At 52.0% G+C, this 7,101-nt stretch overlaps 1 protein-coding gene across 1 annotated transcript in view; it reads right to left on the reverse strand.

The window, feature by feature from the left end:
• EGLN2 (egl-9 family hypoxia inducible factor 2) overlaps positions 1-7,101 on the reverse strand; it is a 189,675-nt gene that overhangs the window by 123,256 nt on the left and 59,318 nt on the right. The window lies entirely within an intron of this gene.

Below are 7,101 nucleotides of genomic sequence, written 5' to 3' on the forward strand. Positions count from 1 at the left end.
AATTAATATCTCCCAAATTGAAACTGTTGATAATCTGATAAGACTGATAGTCCTTCCTTTAACCAACCTATACCTGTGGCCATTCTATGTCAATATCTTTTAGTTTTGTTTTTCGTCATTTAATTTTCATGTGTTGTTATAACTGTTGCGCCTGTTTTAAATACAGTACATTATAACATGAAATTTGTTTACACACACACACACACACACACAATTGAATATTGACCCCAACGAAAACCCATAAACAATATCCTGGCCCAAGAATCTGCCAGCCCTTTGTCGGGCAGGACCCACAGCCAAAATGGTCAGCGAAAGTGCTGCAGCTGGATCAGGTTAAAGGCCCCTCTCCTTTGCTCTGCCGGCCAGATGCCTTTGGAAGACCACAAGCAGAGCAGGATCACAATAGGTCCCCACCCCCAACCAAGCCCCTCTCCATCTCTGTTTCCCAGCAACTGGTATTTGGTGGCATTTGATCCCAGAAGCAGCCCATGAAGGCCCCCCCCCCAAGAGATGCTCCTTTGAGTCAACACTGCTCAGGAATAATCATAAAAAGCTAAACTCTTGCTGCTCTAACCAAGGCATCCACATTGCTTCCTCCCCGCTAAGCCCTTGTGAGGAATAAGGGCTCCACTCCACACCAGCCACTATTTAGTTATTTCATGAAATAATTGATTGCAAAAAGAAGGCCAGAAAACTCAAAGCAGGGATCAGCAAACTTTTTCAGCAGAGGGCCAGTCTACTGTCCCTCAGACATTGTGGGGGGCCGGACTATCTATCTATCTATCTATCTATCTATCTATCTATCTATCTATCTATCTATCTATCGGGGGAATGAACAAATTCCTATGCCCCACAAATAACCCAGAGATGCATTTTAAATAAAAGGACACATTCTACTCATGTAAAAACACTCTGATTAGAAGGTGATTGGGCCGGATCCGGCCCCCGGGCCTTAGTTTGCCCACCCATGGCTCAAAGCATTTTACGAAAAAAGAATAGAACAAGAAAATCAAGGGTGGGGGTGGAATGCAAGAATACGTTTGAACATACAGAAGACTAAAAATACTCAAACAGGTTAAAAGTCGGACCAGCATTTCTCAGCATCTTGCCCAAACAAGTGTGTTTTAAGTAGGCAGTGAAAAAGAGTGCAGTGAAGACGCCTGCTTGATATCAATAGGCAGGGAGTTCCAAAGTGCCACACTAAATGGCCAAGTTCTTACAAACAATCAGGAGTCAGGCAATCTCGTAGGTAAGCTGGTCCAAAGTTTGTTAACGGCTTTATATGCTAATTGTAACACCTTGAACCTGGCCCAGTAGTAAATGGGGAACCAGGGCAGATTTGAAGACAAGGCCTCCCTCCTGCCAGCAATCGTTCTGCAGCTTCCTGCACTGACCACAGCTTCTGGGTCAAGTGGGAGGGAAGCCCCGCAAAGGGGTCATCGAGGTCATCCAGTCCTTGTGCTAGGAGGAGGAAGAGTTATAAAGGGGCTCGTGGGCCCTGGCTTGGCATGGAACTGGCACACAGGCCCTGTCACTGAAGTGGGTTGGCAGGGGTGCTCTGCAGAGCCTGAGCTCAGATCAATTGGGAATGCACTTAAGGCAAGAGCATTTAATGCCAGATGATCAATAAAGCAATGTTGAGCACCCGGTTCTCTTCCAATTGTTGGGTAGAAGGAGGGCAAGAGAGGCCAGGGGCTGGTGCGTTGGCACATGCCGGCAAGGAAGCTCAGCCAATGGGGTGGGGGGGAGGGAACCTTTGGTTCCTTTGTGCCTTGCAGTCACCCTCTCCTGTGAATGGGCAGAAAGTGGGGGGCACGGCAGGAAAATCATAGAATTTTCCAAGGGTCATCTAGTTCAACCCCCTGTAATGCAGGGATCGCAGCTAAAGAATCCCTGGCAGATACAGTAATAATGATAATTTATTATTATTATTATTATTATTATTATTATTATTATTATTATTATTATTATTTATAGCCCGCCCATCTGCCTGGGTTTCCCCAGCCACTCTGGGCAGCTCCCAGCAGAATATTAAAAAAAGAATAAAACTTCAAACATGAAAAACTTCCCTGTGCAGGACTGCCTTCAGATGTCTTCTAAAAGTCAGTAGTTGTTTATTTCCTTGACATCTGATGGGAGGGCGTTCCACAGGGCGGGTGCCACTACTGAGAAGGCCCTCTGCCTTGTTCCCTATAACTTCGCTTCTCACAGTGAGGGAACCACCAAGAGGCCCTCAGAGCTGGTCCTCAGTGTTCGGGCCGAACGATGGGGGTGGAGACGCTCCTTCAGGTATGGCCATCCAACATGTGTTTGAAAATATCGAATGAATGACAGAATTCTAGAGTTGGAAGGGATGCCCAAGAGTCTGTTAAAAGATAAAAGAAGGTCCTTCTTCATGCAGCGCATAGTTGAAGTATGGAACTCCCTCCCACAGGGGGCAGTGGTGGCAGCAATGCTTGGAATCCTGCTTGCTGGTTTCCCACAGGCAACTGTGAGAACAGGATGCTCAACGAGATGGTCCTTGGACTTATCCAGCAGGCTCTTTTTGTTGTTATCTAGACCAACTCCCACAATGCAGGAATCACAGCCAAAGAATCCCGGACAGATAGCCTTCCAGCCTCTGTTTGGTCTAGACTCTAGAAGCTCCTTCGGACACCGGAGCCCCTTTCCTCTCCCTTCCTCCACCCTTGCTCCTTTTGGGGCTTTGGGCCCTGCCTCTTCGCAGGTCACGGCCGTCTCTTACCTTCCACATCCCTCGCCCACAAACCCTCGGACATTCCTCGGATTGTGGGTGCAGGCTCTCATCCGCCCAGCCCAAGCGTGGATGCAGACGTCTCCCACAGCCATATCAAATCTGAGTCACCTTGGCTGGGAGGGTCCCAGCTCTGCCTGGGCTGGAGAAATCTGTCGTTGTTCGTTGGAGGAGGAGTGCGCCTTTGTGGGAGAAGTCAGACGGTTGGAAGGTTGCAGCCAACAGCACCTGCTGCTGCTGTAGGGACCCATAAAGGGAATTTTTTAAAAAAGGGCGTCAAATGCACCGGCCATCAGGTTCAGGTCTTGGCAAAGGAGCAGGAGGGAGACAACAGCTACCTCAGAAGGTGGTGACTCTCCTTCGTTTGAAGCAGAGGTTGGATGGCCCTTCCAGTGGTTTCTTAGCTGCACTGCGGGGGTTGAACTAGGTGGTCCTTGCAACTCTACATTTCTCTACCTCTATGATTCCAAACCATCTTTTCGGAGTTGTTTTAAAGGCTTTAAAGTGCTTTGAAAAGCAGTCCGTGTTAAGATACTGTAAAGCTCTTTAAAAAGTGCCATGGCTGCCCTGGTCCACACACAGACTTGCAGCTCTCCGCCTGGATTTCTTGCCTGGCCCCTTTCCCTTCTCCCAGGAAATCTCTGTCCTGCAGTGCTTAAGACGGGGCCAGAGAAGGTGTCCTCTGGAAGCACTTTCAATTTCTCTCCCCCCCTTTTTTTTCCTCCAAGGAGCTGAAGGCGTGCAGAGCTTCCCTCCCCCTCCTCATTTAATCCCCACAACCACCCTGCGGGGTAGATTTGGCCGAGAGGCAGTGGCCGGCCCCCCAAGGGTCACACCCCATGGAGCTTCATGACTGAGTGGGAATTTGAACCCTGGTCCCACAAGTCCTGGTCCAGCACTCTAACTACTACTCCACACTGCCTCTCACAGGTTCTGCTCCACAGCTCTGTTTCCTCTGGAAACTCTACCTGGCCTTGTATTTCCTTGCCCCCACACTGCATTGGAGGGAGGAACTGGACCCTTGGACAAATTCTGCCCTGAGCCCCCGCCCCCCATATCTGGGGCTTTCCCTCGCTGTGCTTGATCTCCCCGGGCTTTTCCCTTTGAGTGCTTTCGGGCCTTAATCCACGCCGGATCCTCCATTCACAAACTAATCCCATCTGGGCAAGTGTTGCTCCCGGATTTAGGATTTTAAGTGTCCAGCTGTTCAGAGGGGAGGCTGCGAGCTGCTTTGCAGGGCTGCCAACCCTTTAGGATGTTATTTATTGCGTGTCACTGATGTGCACCATCGCTTTCCTTCAACCTAGTGCCCTCTGGGGATGTTTTGGACTACGACTCCCATCAGCCCCCGGGGCAACATGGCTGTGCTGCCTGGGAGCAGCGGTGTAGAACATCTGGCTGGTCCCTGCCCCGAAGAAGAAGAGATTACTGCAATGCGCTCGATGTGGAGCTTCCCCCCTGTTTAATCTGGAAGCCATGGTTAGTGCAGGATCCTGCAGTGCAATTGCTGGCAGGAGGGAGACCTGTGCTCAGAGATCAGAGCTGGTTGCTGATTTGCTAAGGGGCCAAGTTCAAGGGGGTTAGACTGGATGACCCTTGGGGGATTCTTTTCCAACTCTACGATTCTGATTCCACACATAATTGGCTAAGGAAGGAAGGAGGGCCAGCCAGTTCGTTGGCCACCAGCCTCTGCCCATCGCTCCCCTCGGCCATACCGGAAGGCGTGGTTCCCCTGGCGCAGCAGCCTTAGGTTCAGAGCCTAAGCCCAGGCCAAGAGCTCCCTTTTGCACTAGGAACCCTGCGGGGTGGTCCCCACCACATCCATGGGGCTCCCCCAGAAACAGGTTCCCTCCCTCCTTTGTCTACAGCTGCTCCTTTTCCTAGACTAATGTCCTTGAGCCATTCTGCAGCAGCTCCAACCCCCAGGCAGGGTTGGACTAGGCAACAGGCGCCTGAAGTGGGCAGCCAAGTTGTGGTGTGAATCCACTTCAGATTCAGCCTGGAAGTGAGCTCAGCTCCCTTTGCACCTTTCCCTGGATCCAGAAACTTGTCTGCTGGGCGGGGTCCTTGAGCAGTTCTGGGACATCTTCTGGAACCGGAAGTCCCTCTTTTCACGGGAGAAATGGAGGGGACGGAATGGACATCCCTCTTCTCATCAGAGAAACGTTGAAGGGGATACAAAATAAAAAAATTCTTTCCAGTAGCATCTTTGTTGTTGTTTAGTCGTTTAGTCGTGTCCGACTCTTCGTGACCCCATGGACCAGAGCACGCCAGGCACTCCTGTCTTCCACTGCCTCCCGCAGTTTGGTCAGACTCATGTTGGTAGCTTCGAGAACACTGTCCAATCATCTCGTCCTCTGTCGTCCCCTTCTCCTTGTGCCCTCGATCTTTCCCAACATCAGGGTCTTTTCCAGGGAGTCTTCTCTTCTCATGAGGTGGCCAAAGTATTGGAGCCTCAGCTTCAGGATCTGTCCTTCCAGTGAGTAGCACCTTAGAGACCAACTAAGTTTGTCATTGGTATGAGCTTTCTTGTGCATGCACACTTCTTTTGAAGGAGATGTGGAACATGGATCCTGCCCAAACTTTCTCTTTCTTTGCAGTTTTGGCTCCCCAGGTGCAAGCACCCCCCCCCCACCAGCGCACAGCTGGATTCAATCTAAGCATCCTCTTCCGGAAAAAGGAACCGCAGCTCCCAAAAAGAGAGGCGCATTTTTCCACTGCAGAGATGCCTGAAAACGTCAGGGCTGCCAGCTCCTCTTTCCCTACCAGAACAAGAGCTTATTTGGGACACTTTTTGCACTTTTTCATTTCATTTCACTTTTCATTCGTATAGGCTACAGTCTTTCCATATCGCTACACGCGAGGCGGCTTGCAAACAGGGGAAACCATGGAACGTGCGTCAAAGATGTTGGGGCTGACGGTCACGGGAGAGGCAGATGGACGGGCCCCAGGTTCGCAGAGTCTGCCCTAGTGGCAGCGGGAGAGGAGTAGGCCCTTCCTAGCCTTCCCCCCACCCCGGCCTGGTATGGGTGGGGCGGGCGCAGCCTGTTTGTTTTGAAAGCAAACAATTCCTTCCCTTCCATCTTTTGTGGGACCCGCCCTGGCCGACAACAGCGGGCAACACCCAGGGGTGGGTGCCCAGGCACGGGGGGGGGAGGCTGCACATCTGGGGACAAGGGCAGGGGAGGGTTTACACCCATCCTCCCTCCTGCTATGGCCTGGCATCTTCTTAAGGGTTCCTGGTTTCTGCCCAAGGTCAGGCGGGCAGAGCCTAGGCTGAAGAACCGCACAGAATGGACCTTGGGGTGCCTTGTCGCCGTTTTTTAACCCTCTCCCCCCAGCTGCCATTTTTATCTCATGAAATTTATACACCGCATGATTTTTATTTTTTTTTAAACTTCAAAGCGGTGACAAAAAAGGATACAACAATAAAGTTATCAATAAGAAGCACTTCGGGATGTTAGAACAGCGATAGACGAAAAACAGACCCAAACTCGCACCCGCTTTCTAAGCTGCTTGGGCGCTCAGCCAAGCGAGAATGTTTTAAGTAGGCGCTGCCTGTACCAAGAGGCAGAGAGTTCCAAAGGTTCCGGCAAACACTAAAAAATAAGGGGGGGGGGGGTTCGGCAAAAGGGTGATCCGCCCTTGGGGTCACTCTAGGAGCGTTGTCCACAAGGCAAGTACAGAGCTTGGCTCCAGGGAAGCACCAATGTGGGGTTCATTGCACCCCCTTTGCCCATCCAGATCCAGGCAAGAATCAGCGGCGGGGCAGAGAGGAGAGGAGACAGGCGCGTTACGCTGCGTTGTGCTGTGAAATGGCTTCTGCGAGCATGTGCAGAGTGCCTCCCCTGGACCAGCCTTGAGAAAGAAGCCGGCGCGGTTTGCAAACGTGGTCAGAGAGCCTTGAAACCGGGCACCTCTCCACTTTCCCTTTCATGGTGCGGGGCGGAGGGCGCGGCTTAAGGCAGGCATAGTCGCATCACGACGAGGTGGGCGGGCTGAGCGGACGGGCTAATTTGCATGCGGGTACGCCCGCGGACCAATAGCCTGCTTCGGTGGGTGGTGTCGGCAGAACTTTGTAAATAACACCGGGCGGGGAGGGAAGGAAGAAGAGAGCGCGAGCGCGGCGGCGACGTTTTTCTTTTGCATATTCAGGAACGCGGAGCCAATAAAAATCAGCGGAGGCGTGGGAGGCGGAGTTTTGCGGCTAAAAAAGAACGCCGGCGAGGAAAGGGGGCGCGTCCTCATTTGCATATCGAAGAGCCATGGGGCGGGGCCAAGGCCAGCTGGGCTCAAGGCGCGTGCGCGGAGGAGCCGAGGCAGCGGTGAGACGAGACGGGGCGTCCGCA

Source organism: Zootoca vivipara, chromosome 6 (genome assembly GCF_963506605.1).
Source record: "Zootoca vivipara chromosome 6, rZooViv1.1, whole genome shotgun sequence".
NCBI lineage: Eukaryota > Metazoa > Chordata > Lepidosauria > Squamata > Lacertidae > Zootoca > Zootoca vivipara.